General features: G+C 40.9%; 1 protein-coding gene across 4 annotated transcripts in view; it reads left to right on the top strand.

Moving 5' to 3' along the window:
• TNIK (TRAF2 and NCK interacting kinase) overlaps positions 1 to 14,675 on the top strand; it is a 436,634-nt gene that overhangs the window by 104,413 nt on the left and 317,546 nt on the right. The window lies entirely within an intron of this gene.

Below are 14,675 nucleotides of genomic sequence, written 5' to 3'. Positions count from 1 at the left end.
ATCCAACTGGAAATCACTTCAGTAGATTCCCAAATCTTGTAGAATCCTTTAATGCCAGGATTGAAGTGCCCCACTTAGAACAGAGGAAGATAGGTTCAGCACCCACTGCAGTTGAACAGAGTCTTCTCACTGGACATGACTAGGTACCAATACATCCCTCGTGCCCCATCCTCCAAAAGGACAATGGAGTCAGATGTCAAGATGCCTCTGAGCTCTAGTCTTTGGAGAATCCCTTATTTTCTCATTGTCTAACTTGGATTCTATAATTTGACTATTTCTGTTGTTTGTAAATTACTTATTGTGGTATTTCTTTGTGACAAATGAAATCTGATTTTAGATTTTGAAAGCCCTTTGAGATTTGCTCAGCTCTCGTTGACTCTAATTACTGCCAAAGCAGGTTTTCAAGGAGAATGAAGGCTGCCATCTACTACAGCGTTTTAAGCTGTTAAATAATCAAGGCTGAAAAAATGGATTTGGTGATGGCCTGCAGCAAAAGCTAAATGCATTTTGTGAGCAGTCTCAGCAGAAAAATATCCACACCATGGCCTTCTGTTCAGAGCAAGTTGCATCACTTAGAAATATAATTTAAACTTGAGAAACTGACAGAGCTCCCATTGCTTGATTCTTTTTAAGAACTTGAATTTAGAATTTATCCACATTCTGATGAATCTGTGAGTTCCCTGATGTGGTCATCCACTCCAATGAGGCTAATTGCACCCATGGATGCCTGCATCGCCATCTTATGTGACTCTTGTCTGTATCTCCTTTTAAGTTTGCAGTTCTCGGCTTTCATTATTTTCCCTTGAAAAGTGAAAGTCCAACGCATCTAACAGAAAATGGAGGAAAATATATATCTTCAGGGAAAAGAAATTGGAAGTGATTATGATCGTTGCTCCAATTTACACCTGGTGATTTTCACCTGTGCTGCTAAAAGAAAATGGACTGACATTACAATAGAAACTTCTGGAAACCACTTTTCTATGGTGATTTTGAGGAATTGCTGTCCTTTTCCTGAGTGAGGAAATGAAGCAGCATTTCCTATGTGGGTTCTGACATGGCATTCCATTTAAAAAAATCTTGAATGGCCAGGATTCCATTCGATGCCCCAAATCCTTCCTCTTGTTGATTGAAATGACTGCCTATGGAACCTGGCCTAATTTTAGCATGTGTACTTCAAATGTTCTTCAAAATACATGAATCTGACACTCTTAAGAACCTAATTTTTTGGAAAACGCTGGAAATGAACCAGCATAAATAGTTGTTTTTCTTATGGGTACAACCAGATGGTGCTGATTTCAAGAAAAATATGTCACCCTTTCTTTAAAAGAAAAAGGCAGCCTAATTCAAGGGCTGTTCAAAGTTAGCCCAATTTGAATTAAGAAGCCCAAGGCTTTGAATGAGCATTGTTGTATGAAAGAAAGAGGGCTGACTTTAGAACCAGAGAGCTTGGGTTGAAATAAAGGCTCAACTCTGTGTGTTGTTGGGTAAGTCATTACACATCTCCGGGCTTCAGTTTCCTCATCTTTCAAAATGAGTACTACATGACCTCCATGCTCCCTGCCAGATCTTAATCTTTTCCTGGGAGATTTTCACAATGTCTGCTGCAAATTCCTTTTTCCCTCTTGAGTTAACCTCTGTCACCCATCAAAATGTGTGCTCCTTGAGGTTGGAGGCTGTGTTTCTGCATTTCTTTGTGTCCTCAGAATTTAGTGTAGTGGCTGGCACATGCTGAGCACTTACCAAATGATTGTTAATTGATATCTTGTGCTACGGCTGTGGAAACCTCTACTATTGCTGAATGGCAACTCATCTGTAAACTGTAGTCATTGGAAATAGCTTAGAGTGCTCAGACGTTAGGTGACTTTTCCAGAGTCACAATTATTGCAAGTCAGGACTTCCTGATCTAAGGCTGGCCCTCTAGCTACTATTTCTACTATTTATGTTTGTATGGCATCCTCAGAGTTGTGCCATTTTTGATCAGTGACTAGAAGCTAGCTTTGTAGGTAATGGAGTCTGAGTTGGAAGACATCTCTCAGTCCATTTCATCCCTGCTCAAAGGAGAATCTACTGTATGCCATGCTGAAGAAGTGATCATCCAGTCTTTGCTTGAAATTCTGTATGGAGGGGCAGCTGAGTAGCTTCCAAGACATCCCATTCCACTCTAGAACATCCCAGTTATAAAGCTGTTGTGTCTTTCTATCAAGTCTAAATCTAATCCATCGTGACTTTGACCTACTGCTTACAGTTCTATTCTCAGCAGCCAAATGAATTCAGCCTCTCAAAAGCTGAGCACAGTGCCCTGAACTCACTAGGCACTGAAGGATATTGATTGATTGATTCCTGAAGTAGTCCAGCCCTAGAGGGAGTGTTTGGCCCTAACTCTGGAAACTTGGGCTCATGGTCCACCTCTCCTATTTGGCTTTTGTCTTGAAAAGATGGAAATATTTGGGATATTTGACTGGGTTGATCACGGGGATGTTATAGGCACTTGAGCTGCGTTCCATCAAGACCTGGAGCTCTTTATCTTATGGAGCTGTGAGAGGTTTTGGTTGGCTAAGTGGTGGTGATCTTGTATAATTGGTACCCATTTCATGCAATGTGCAGTTGCTAGGCAACCAGTTGTGGCTGGATGCATACTACTCAAGCATGGAGACTCCTTCCTGAGTCATCAGAAGCTGTTGGGCATGGGGTGGCTGGTGGGCTGTGCTGACAATATAGTTCCTGCTGGCCATTTGAATGATAAAGCAGATTAAAGTTTAATTGAAGGGAAGCCAGTTACCTGTAATATATGGTTAGCAACTTGGTTTTGGTCAAATAAGAAAGGCTGGTGCACAGAGATCTGAACTACAGAACAGATAAATTAGGAGGTAGTTATTTGCACAGCAGGGTATACTTACTGCAAAGAGCAAAATATCTTTCTGGGAAAAATGATGTGCATATAGGCATTTTGTCATTTGTATTATTTGAAATGTAACAGATGGGTAGGCTATCTCAATGAATCCTCTGTTGAGTCTTCTCCTAAAGCAAGTAATAACCCCCAGAGTTATCTGTAGAAATCCATATTTTCATATGTCAAGTTATCTGAAAATGAAGCGTAAGTACCCTGGAGGATTATTGGTTTTTACAGAAGAATTCCTTGTTAGAAGCTGTTCTAGGATATTTATGGTAGAATTCTGCATGTGCATAGGACTGCTGCATTTTTGTTTCAATGTCCTCTACAACTAGAGTACTTGTTGGCACGTAGTAGGCACTTTAAAAAGTTCTTCCTACTTCTCAGCCATTTTCTTGAGAGTTTTGCCAAGTTTTACTGTCTGGAGCAGTAACCATGCCCCAGAGGTTCTAAGCCCTTTATCTCTAGAAATTCCATCATGGCATCTGTCGTCCTGATTGGTCACCTGGTCTTCTCTTTCTGCCCTAGTCCTCCATCTTCAGTTCAGGAACCATGGTCAAATCAATTCTATCAAATCAGGAATAATGATTCTTGTAGACAATATAAAATATTTGGGAGTCTACCTCCCAAGACAAACCCAGGAACTATACGAACATAATTACAAAACACTTTTCACACAAATAAAATCAGATCTAAACAACTGGGAAAATATCAATTGCTCCTGGGTAGGCTGAGCTAATACAAAAAATGAAAATTCTACCTAAATTAATTTACTTGTTCAGTGCTATACCAAATTACCAAAATATTATTTTATAGTGCTAGAAAAAATAATAACAAAATTCATCTGGAAGAAAAAGGTCAGGAATATCAAGGGAATCAGTGAAAAAATGCAAAGGAAGGTGGCCTAGCCATAACAGATCTAAAGCTATATTGTAAAGGGGCAATCATCAAAACTATTTGGTACTGCCTAAGAAATAGAGTGGTGGATCAGGGGAGTAGGTTAGGTACATTAGACACAGTAGTAAATGACTATAGTAATCTATGGTTTGATAAACCTAAAGACTTCTGCTCAACTCACTATTTGACAAAAAATATTGAGAAAACTGGAAAATAGTATGTCAGAAACTAAGCAGAGACCAACATCTCACCCTATACCAAGATAAGGTCAAAATGGGCACATGATTTAGACATTAAGAAGTGATACCATAAGCAAATTAGGAGAGCAAGGTATAGTTTACCTGTTAGATCTATGGAGAAGGGAAGAATTTATGACCAAACAAGAGATAGAGAACATTATGAAAAGCAAAATGGATCATTTTGATTACATTAAATTAAAAAGTTTTTGCACAAACAAACCAATGCAACCAAGATTAGAAGGACAGCAGAAAGCTGGGAAACAAGTTTTTATAGCAAGTGTTTCTGATAAAGGCCTCATTTCTAAAATATATAGAGAACTGAACCAAATTTATAAAAGTACAAGTCATTCTCCAAATGATAAATGGTCAAAGGATATGAAAGGATATAAGAATTTAAGTTATCTATAGTTGTATGAAAAAATGCTCTAAATAACTATTGATTGAAGAAATGCAAATTAAAACAACTCTAAGGTACTACCTCATTCCTATCAGATTGGCTAAAATGACAGAAAAGGAAAATGATAAATGTTGGAGAAGATGTGGGAAAGTTGGAACACTAAGGCATTGTTGGTGGAGTTGTGAACTGATCCAGCCATTCTGCAGAGCAATTTGGAACTATGACCAAAAGGTGATAAAACGGTCTCTGACCCAGAAATACCAATATTAGGTCTGTGTCCCAAAGAGATCATAAAAAAGGGAAAAGGACCCACATGGACAAAAATATTTATAGCAGCTCTCTTTGTGGTGGCCAAGAATTGGATATTGAGAGGATTCCCATCAATTGGGGAATGGCTGAACAAGTTGCGGTATGTGAATGTAATGGAATACTATCGTGCTATAAGAAATGATGAGCAGGCAGATTTCTGAAAAGTGTGGACTTACATGAACTGATGCAGAGTGAAGTGAGAAGAACCAGGAGAGCATTGTACAGAGTAACAGCAACATTGTGCGATGACCAACTTTGATAGACTTAGCTCTTCTCAAGCAATATAATGATCCAAGACAATTCCCACATCCAGAGAAAGAACCATGGAGTCTGAATGAAGATTGAAGCCTACTGTTTTCACTTTTCTTTTGTTTTTTTTTCTTTCTTGTGGTTTTTTCCCTTTTGTTCTGATTCTTCTTTCACAACATGACTAATGTGGAAATGTGTTTAATATGATGATACATGCATAACCTATATCAGATTGCTTGCTTTCTTTGGTGGGGCAAGGGAGAGAGGGAGGGAGAAAAATTTTAGAACTCAAAGTCTTACCAAAGTGAATGTTGAAAACTATATATGTCATCGGAAAAATAAAATACTATTAAGTGGGGATACTTTTTTTAAAAAAAAAGGAATAATGATTCTTGGACCATAGAGCCTGATATATAGTAAGAGCCTAATAAGTGCTTTTTGACTAATTGCTTTTACTTGTTGAGTGGTACCAGTATGTCAGCCTACTTTGCTATGGCCCCATTTACCACTTCAGTATTGGCTACCATTTTCTTTTCCTAATACAATGTCAGTGGCTAGCACAGTGCTTGGTGCTTTGGACAGCTATTCTAGGCCTGAGTCAGAAAGACCTGATTTCAAATCTGTCCTCAGATACGTGACACTGGTCAAGTCACTTAAATCTTTCTTTGCCTCAGTTTCCTCATCTGTAAAATAAAGATGATAATAGCATCTACCTTCCAGGGTTGTTGTGAGGATCAAGGGAAATAATATTTGTAAAGCGCTTAGCAACAACACTACCAATAATAATAGGTGACATTTATATTGGGCTTCCTATGTGCCAGGCACTGTGCTAAGTGCTTTATAATTATTATCAATGCCATGCCTGACACATAGTAAGCCCTATATAAATGTTAGCTATTGGTAATTATTGTTGCTTTTTCCTTCATTCATAGATGAATGCGTGAATGTACAAATGAATGAATGAATAATTTCCAGATAGGATAGGGATCAGGACTGCATCTGTGATTCATTGGGGTTCATAGGGAACTGCCAGGAGATGGAAGAAGCCCTTTTTCTATTCAGATCGTTACTTGCTCTTAGTTGCCTAGGGCACTGTAAGACCAAGTGACCTGCCCAGAGTTATACAGCCAGTATGTGTTAGAGAAAAGACTTGAACCCAGGTCTTCTGATCATGAGGGCAGGTCTTCATCTGCCACCCTCTCCCCAAGTTGGTCCAGGATTTTGCAAAGTCCCAATCATGAAGTTATTTCCTAACCCTGCTCCTCATCTGGATTTGCTGCCCATGAGAAAGGTCATGCCTTCTGCAGGCTTCGTTTTCTCCAATTACTGGAAAGCAAGGGTTTTTTTCAGCTGCTGTGAACTGGCCCCATATGGTGGCCATGTCTCTGCTCCAATCCTCCAACTGCTTTTGATTTTATTTGATGGACAGATTTGGGGAACGAAAAATGAAAGAAAATTGAATGGTTGCATCCAGGGCGGGGGTGCTGCTGAATGCTCTTTTTTCCCCTTTGCTTCTCATCTGTCAGTGAATTTCCAAGAAAGTTACAGATATCAGTGAGCTAAGGCCCACCACCTTAACATCTTTTATTTTTTTTATTTTTGGCCAGATTATCTAAGATTGGAATGGAAGAGAAATCCAGCAGGTTTTTTCTTACATGAATTCCAATGAGTGTCTCATTTATCATTCCATAAATTCAGAGCTGGAATGAACTAGAATTATAGAACTTAGAATTGTAGAATGTAAACACCACAAGGGCAGGCACTGTATTGCTTTTGTCTTTGTATGCCTAACATAATGCCAAGCAAATTGTAGTTGCTTGAGGGATATTTATTGAATAGAATTGAATTAGAAATTATTCAGTCTAACTCCTCTTATTTTATAGGTGGGTAAACTGAGGCAGAGTAAGGTAAAGGGTTTGGTTCTAAAGGTTATAAACAAGGGCTCAGGATTACCGTGGCTCCAGACCGAATACTCTCAGTGACGGGACCAGCAGAAGCGAGAAACAAGGGATGAAACTTTCTGCGCTTATTCTCAGCGCTGTTTCCACTGGCTTTCTCAAGTTCTGTTATTTATAGAGTACTCTAACTCCAAGGTCTGATTGCAGAAGACCTGATTCTTGCCCTTCAGTGGGCTCCAGTCTACGGGAAATGGTGCTACACGGTTCTCGTTTTATGTGATGCTTGTGATCTAAGAGAAAGGATAATTCAATTTATAGTACACAAGGATAGACTCACAGAAGGGGAGAGCGGAAAGGGATTTGGGAGATGTCCCCCCTTCTCTTTATTTGACTGACATGACAAATAAAGTTTTCTTCACTTCCTGACTCAGATTAGCTAATTTCTCCTTTCCATGAACTGCTGATTTTACATATCTACAACCTCTTTGAATCTGGGTGGAATGCTTTCTTCTACTGCCTACTGGGTAAATGGGGGTTGTTCTTTTGTTAAGGCACAGGCAAATTACTGTGGAGGCTTGGAGTTGAAAATGATTTCTCCTCCGATTATAAAGACAAAGCTGGATGATAAATAGAAAGGAGCTGAGTAGCTTCAGGGCTAAGGCCGATCGAATTGAACACATTTTTATTAAGTACCTACCATGTGCAGGGGCTGCTAGGTGGCACAGGGGATAGAAAGCCAACTCTGGAGTCAGGGAGACTCATGTTCATGAGTTCAAATCTGGCCTCAGACACTTACTAGCTGTGTGACCCTGGGTAAGTCACTTAATTTTGCCTGCCTCAGTTTCGTCATCTGTAAAATGAGCTCTAGTATCTTTGCCAAGAAAACCTCAAATGGGATTAGAAAGAGCCAGACACACCCGACAAAACTGAACAATTGCGTGAGCTGAGTCTGTGCTGAGCCCTAGGGATACACAGACAAAAGTAAAGCCATTCCTGCCCTCAAGGAGCTCACATTTTATGGGCAAACAGCATGAACATACAGAAGGAAGCATAAGTTTTTCCTTGATCCATTCTGGTTTTCAGGGAGCATGTTACTTGGCTAAGGTTTGGTATCTCAACTACTAAGCCCTAGTACTTCTCCTTCCCAGTCTTCTCCCCAGAGTTTGTATTTTTTAGTATTCTTTCCTCTAGTGTTCTCTTTTATTTATAAACACCTCTTGCTTCATTTCTTCTAAGAATTGTGTTTGGTCTTGTGATCAAGCAGCATTTTCTTTAAGGTTTTGCTTGTTGGTAGTTGGGAGTCATTCTCTTCTTCTGAGTTTGGGACTTGAGCTTCTTGCAAAGAGCAAGTAAGTAAGTATGGCTAGAACTTAAGAGTGCATGAGGGGTTGTGATGTGGTCAGTCTATTAATCAGTCAGTAGGCATTTATTAAACACCTACTGTGTGCCAGGTACTTGTGCTTAGCCCAATGGGGAAGAGAATACACATTTATTAAGCACATACCATGTGCCAGGTACTGTGTGCTTAGCCCAAGGGGAGAGGGAATACACATTTATTAAGCACCTACTGTGTGTCAGGTACATGTGCTTAGCTCAAGGGGGAAGGGGACACACATTTATTAAGTACCTACTCTGTGCCAGATACTGTGTTCTTAGCCCTTGGGTGAAGGGGAAGGAGTACCTACTCTGTGCCAGGTATTGGGCTAAATGCTTTACAGATATTATCTCAACCATGCTATGAGGTAGCTGCTATTATGATCTTCATTTTGTGAAGCATGTTGAATGACCCATGCAGGGTCACATAGCTAGTAAGTGTCTGAGGTCAGATTTGAACTTGGGTCTTCTAGGCCAAGTGGTCTATCCCCTGTGCCACCAAGCTGCCTCTAGGGCTAAAAACACAAAGAACCAGATGATCTCCAAGAGATGGACCAATCTGGAGGCTAGGAGTTCCATTACTATGGCAGTCATCCCACAGAAAGGGATAAAGGAGAAGATGGGACTGGTAGTTTTAGAGGTAGTTTAGCACAGATGTGAGGGGAGTGTGATACAAAATGGACAGAGGAAGAGTCCAAGGGGTTCTGAGCTATGGTGAAGACCTAGATGAGATGCAATAACAAAGTTATAGTGAACCCAGTGGTATCCTGAAAGCAGAGAGGGTAGATAATGAAGATTCCAGGGTTGGGATTTGGACAAGGATGAGAGGTGATAGGATATGAGGGCTAGGTATTCAGGGGTAGGAGGTAAAGAATAGTGGTGCTGGTTAGCTACTGCATCAAGATTTCAAAGGTAGAAAATTGAAGCCAAAAGAGGAGTAATGGACTGGGAAGGCCGGGAGGGGTAGAGGAGCTACAGCTTGTGTTGATGACAGGCCAGGGGAGCTTAGGCATGGGGAGAAAAGGAGAGAGTGGTCAAATAAATGTCAGGGTGCCAGACTAGTGGGATCAAAAACAAACAGCAGGGGATCTCTGTTGACTGCTTTGTATATAATACTTTGTATATAATACAATATTGTTGTATATAATACAACAATAAATAACATTTCTACAGTGCTTACTGTGTTCCAGGCACTTTAATTTTTACCTCATTTGATCCTCACAACAACTCTGGGAGGGAGGTGTTATGTTATTCCCATTTTGTAGATAAGAAAAAAGAAGCAAATGGGGGTTGTGACTCAACTTAGAATCTCTGTTCTAGATCGTGGAAGTGAAGAGGAATGGGTGATGATAAGATCAAGGATGTGAATGTCCCCGGGTCTAGCCGAGCTGCAGTGGAGCCATTGATTCTGGGAGTGGAATTTGTTTGACTAGTTTGAATGGATAAGAGGGAATGAGTGATCCTGCAGTTGTGGGTGTTTTATTGCAAATGACCAGGGTTTGTCTGTATGATTTTGTGTTGTTAAAACTGAAGACCTTTGATGGATGTAATCTGTAATCAGGGGGCTACAGAGAAAAGGTCCTGGGCCAAGTCCTCTAGCCTGAAGATGCTGGGTGAGTCATTTAATTTCTCTGAGTTGTAGCTTTTGGTGAAGTAGAAAGAGCACGGGATTTGAAATGAGAGAACCTGAGCATTCTCACTTTGCTGATAAGTAGTAGCCTGTTTGACCTGGGCAAGAAAGCTCCTTTTTCTCTCTGGGTCTTGGCTTCCTAATTTGTAAAATGAATCCCATAGATGACACATTCTTTCCAGCTCCAAATACCATCAACTTACAAAGTATCTGCTCTGCTGACTTCACAGAGTTCTTGTGGGAAGCAAAGGAAAGGGCTGACTCAAGCATTCTGGGTAAACTGCAGAGGGCTGTGGTAAGATGGTGAGCTTCCTCACCATCCTTATCATTTTCAGAGTCTTTGACAAAGTGGGTGACTTCTTCCTGAAGGAATCTCCTTAGTGGAGTACAAGCTCCATGAGGGCAGGGGTTGCCTTTCTTTTTTTAGTTTGTATTTGTATCCCCAGTGGTGAGTATACAGAAAACCTTTCATAAACGCTTGTTGCCTGCCTGCCCTGGCTTTAGGGAAGTAGTTGTGATACAATGGAAAGAACTTTGGTTTGGAATCGGAGGACCTGGATTCATACCTCAGCTCTCCATGATCTTAAGTAAGTAATTTTACTTTTTAGGCTTTTATTCCTCATCTATTAAAAATGCGGAAACTGGAATAGATGATCTCTAAGCCCCCCATTCCTGCTCTTCCAGATCTCATTCCATGATCCTACAAGAAAACCCAAATCTACTCCTAACCAATTGCCCATTTTCTTGTTAACTTCTTCCAGAGAGCCAGCCCTTATAACCTTCCAAATACCTTCTACTGTCTTTGGTCCATTTCATTCAATAGATAAGGTCTCAGGACTATTTGAATGTAGAAAGTGTCTTCATTACAACTGGTAAAAATGGTAGGAATCCATTTTACTTCTGTTCCTGGGAAAAGAGAAGTGACTTTATCTTGGAAAACATTTGCTTGGTGGGCTCTTCATTGTAACATTCCTCAGTGAGGTATGCCTCTAATTGTGGCCTGTGCCTATGCTGCCCCATGCTGTTATCCTGTCAGCTCTAATAAATTAAAGCTGAGTTAAGCCATGCACTTACGGAGGGGAGACCTGACAGGGAGAGCACCTGTGTGTATGGAAGAAGCCACCTTTTCTCTGGCAGGTACTGGTACTTCTAGAGCTGCTGGCAAAACAAACCCTGGGGTGGGATGGATGATTCCATGCTGTTAAAGGTACTGCCAACCCTAACTGTTTCTTCTCAGGTTGGCAACAATCCAGGTCTTTGAGGGTCACAGTCACTTTCAGAACTATGAGTATTATGTAGGTTACTCATTTCTGATATTCTGAATTCAACCTGGAAGAATTTTATAAGGGTATTTGCTTGCTCTCTCTCTCTCTCTCTCTCTCTCTCTCTCTCTCTCTCTCTCTCTTTTTCTCTCTCCCCGCCTCCCTCTCCATCTTCCCCTTGTACCTTCTCCTCCTCTCTCCCATTCCTTTCTTCTTCTTCTTCTTCTTCTTCTTCTTCTTCTTCTTCTTCTTCTTCTTCTTCTTCTTCTTCTTCTTCTTCTTCTTCCTCTTCTTCTCCTCCTTCTCATTCTTCTTCTTCTTCCTCCTCCTCCTCCTCTTCCTCTCCTCCTCCTCATCCTTTTCCTCCTCCTCTTCCTTATCTCTCTCTCTTTTTCACTCTCCATATCTGTATACAAGTACATGAAAGCTAACTAGCCCATGATAGGAATGAATGAAAGAAGGAAAGGAAAAACTTTATTAAGTGATTACTGTGTGCCAAGTACTGTGCTAAGTTTTTAGTGGAGATATACATATAGAAGTGAGATAGTGTCTGCCCTTAAGGAGCTTACATTCTATTAGGAGACAACATTGACAGGGGAGCGATGGCCAGCAAGGGGTGTTTTGGTCTTGGAAGTCACAGTTATGGTAGGTGGAGTCATGGGTGATTTATTGACTTGTCGTTTCCAGGAATTACATTGTTGATTTGATTCCTCTTCCCAAATCCAGGTAGAAAGATGACTATGGTTGGGGTGGGGGCAGAGGGGTGCCATCTGGAGCTGGCTAGATATGAACTCTCACCAGTTGGGGGAATATGGCCCTAGGGTGGGTGCAGAAAATCTCATCAGGTAATTTTTCAAAGGGCCCTTCATGTCATCATTTGATTTCTTTCTTACCTTTCACTCCTATGACTCTACCAGTTGCTTCTCATAGAATCCCTAAGTTTCTTGTAAGGCCAGCAGGACCAGGGTTTAAATGTGGGTTTTGATGATGCTCACTTCCTGTGCAACCTTGTGCATATCACATAGGTCCTTTGGACCCTGGTTTTCTAGTTTCCAAAATAAGGCAAGGGTTGGAGAGGGGAGGTTGGATAAGACACTTTCTGATGGCCCTTATCGCTCCACAGCTAGGATCGCACAGCTATTCAACATCTCAAGTACTTCTTTCTGGAGGTCTTTCCTGGACCCTCCTCCCCTTTGTTGCTATTGCTCCATCCCCATTACATAGTGTTTACTCTATAGATTTCTCTCTCCCTCTCCCCCTCTCTCCCTCTCTTCCCCCCTCTCTCCCTTCCCCCCTTTCTCTCCTTCTCCCTTCCCCCTCTCCTTCTTCCTCCCCCTCTCCCTCTACTTCTCCCTCTCCTCCTTCTCCCTCCATCTCCCCCTCTCCTCTCTCCCTCTCTCCCTCTCCCTCTCTCTCTTTCTCTCTCTCTCTCTCTCTCTTCCTTTCCCTATTTCTCGCCCTCTATGTCTTCCTCTTCCTCTCTCTCTCCTTCTCCCTCTCCCCCCCTCTCCCCATATGTGCATGTGTGTATATGTATATATATATATATGCACACACATACACATATATGTGTATATACATACACCAGTATGTTGGTATATACACAGATATTTTCCATCAGTAGAATCTAAGCTTCCTGAGGGTAAGGACTGTTTCATTTTCATTTTGATGCCTCCAGTGCTGATCACAGTCTCTGCTACATCATGGTATGTGCTAAATAAAGGCTTTACTGAATTGAAAAGCATTAACAATGTAATTTTCACAAAGGCCTTGGTGAAGCCTGGTCCTGCAGTTTGGGGACTTTGAGGGGGTTTCACAGATAGGGTTTTACTGATGTAGAGAGGACACTGTGAGAAGTCCATTCACCTAAACTGAGAACTGAGGAGGCATCATTTTCCATGTCCATGAAACATCTGGCTGGAAACTTAAAACCCCTTTCTACTCCCTCATGCCATGGTTCTTTTCTTCTGTTACAGATTCAAAATCTCTTTAATTAAAATTCTTCTCAGATGGCAAATGGGACCTAGAAAGAGGGACCATGGAAAGAGATTTATCTTGGACTTTCAACTCCATGAGGGCAGGGATTATGTCTTAGTCACCAACACACTGCCTAGCTTGGTGCCTAACACAGAGAAGGAGCTCCATCAAGGTTTGGGAGTCAAATCAATGAATGAATGAATTCTAGCCCTTTCCTTGTCCTTCCTTTAAAACTTCTATGGAAAAGGCTATTTTAGAGGGAGCATCCCACCCTTGAAGAAGCTTCAGTTGCATTTCCACTGACTCAAAACCTTCACACATTTCAGCTTTGTCTCTTAAGTCTTCCTTGTAAACTTAACTTAAAATAGGCACATTTCCTGGATATTTTTCTGACAACAGCGAAATTACATACCGGCCGCATACTCTGCACATCTGCCTCTCCATATGTTGGAAATCTCCTAAGATTACTCATTCCAGACCTGCCTCTGTATATATCAGGTGACTGTCCCAGAGCTAGGATTCTGTAACTCAGCCAAGATCAGGGTAAGCTTCCACAGTCTTCAATTTTTCTGTCTTGGATGACTTTTCCTCCCTCCTCCATGACCAAAATGGCAACCAATAGCAATGCAGTTTGAGACCTAAAGGGCCATCTTATGACACATATGAAGTATATGAGGAAATAGTGGTAAGACCACTAGCTCTGGAGTTGGAAGACCTTCAAATACACATCTGACACCTTATTACCTACATGAGTTTAGGCAAATCCTTTGACCTCCCTAGGCTTTGTTGCTTCAGTTTCCTCATCTATAAAATGAAAGAGGTGGTGCACTAGGTGGCTTCTGAGGTCTCTTCTAGCTCTAGCACCTTATGAGTAGGGAAACACTTGTATGAAATGATGGGAAAAGGGAGCAAGACCAAAGGAATAAGAAATGTGTGGAACTACAAATGTTTTTTTGATAAAAGATCCAAGCCCCCTGCTCCAGTGTCTTCTCCTCTAAAATTGCTTTCTCAGGTGTGTGTGTGTGTGTATTCATATATGTATACATATATTTATATATACATACATACCACATATATGTATGTATGTGTGAATATATATACAATATACATATATACATACATATACCTATATACATATGTGTGTATATATCTTTATCTATATATCTACATCTATCTATCTATTTTTCTATCTATCTATCTACTCAGTCGTTTTGACTCTTTGTGATCCCATTTGGGTTTTTCTTAGGCAAAGAAACTGGAGTGGTTTGTCATTTCCTTCTCAAGCTCATTTTACAAATGAGGAAACTGAGGCAAACAGGGTAAAGTGCCTTGCCCAGTGTCATACAAGTCTTAGAAACAATAATAACAAAACAAAAGAAAAAAAAGCCCAAGAGAATACTGAGAATCTTGAATTCTGGTCCCCATCTCTGTGGAGAGATGTATTAAGATCAAAGCTAGAGAGGTGTGAAAGCTGATTAAAGATGCTAAAAAACATCTATCATGTGTGTACTACCTATCCTGGGCAGGCTGTGCCTTTGGGATACAGGAAGTAT

Source organism: Trichosurus vulpecula, chromosome 4, assembly GCF_011100635.1.
Source record: "Trichosurus vulpecula isolate mTriVul1 chromosome 4, mTriVul1.pri, whole genome shotgun sequence".
NCBI classification, from domain to species: Eukaryota; Metazoa; Chordata; class Mammalia; order Diprotodontia; family Phalangeridae; genus Trichosurus; species Trichosurus vulpecula.
The sequence above is the reverse complement of the archived record's forward strand: the minus strand, read 5'-3'. Positions and strand labels throughout refer to the sequence as shown.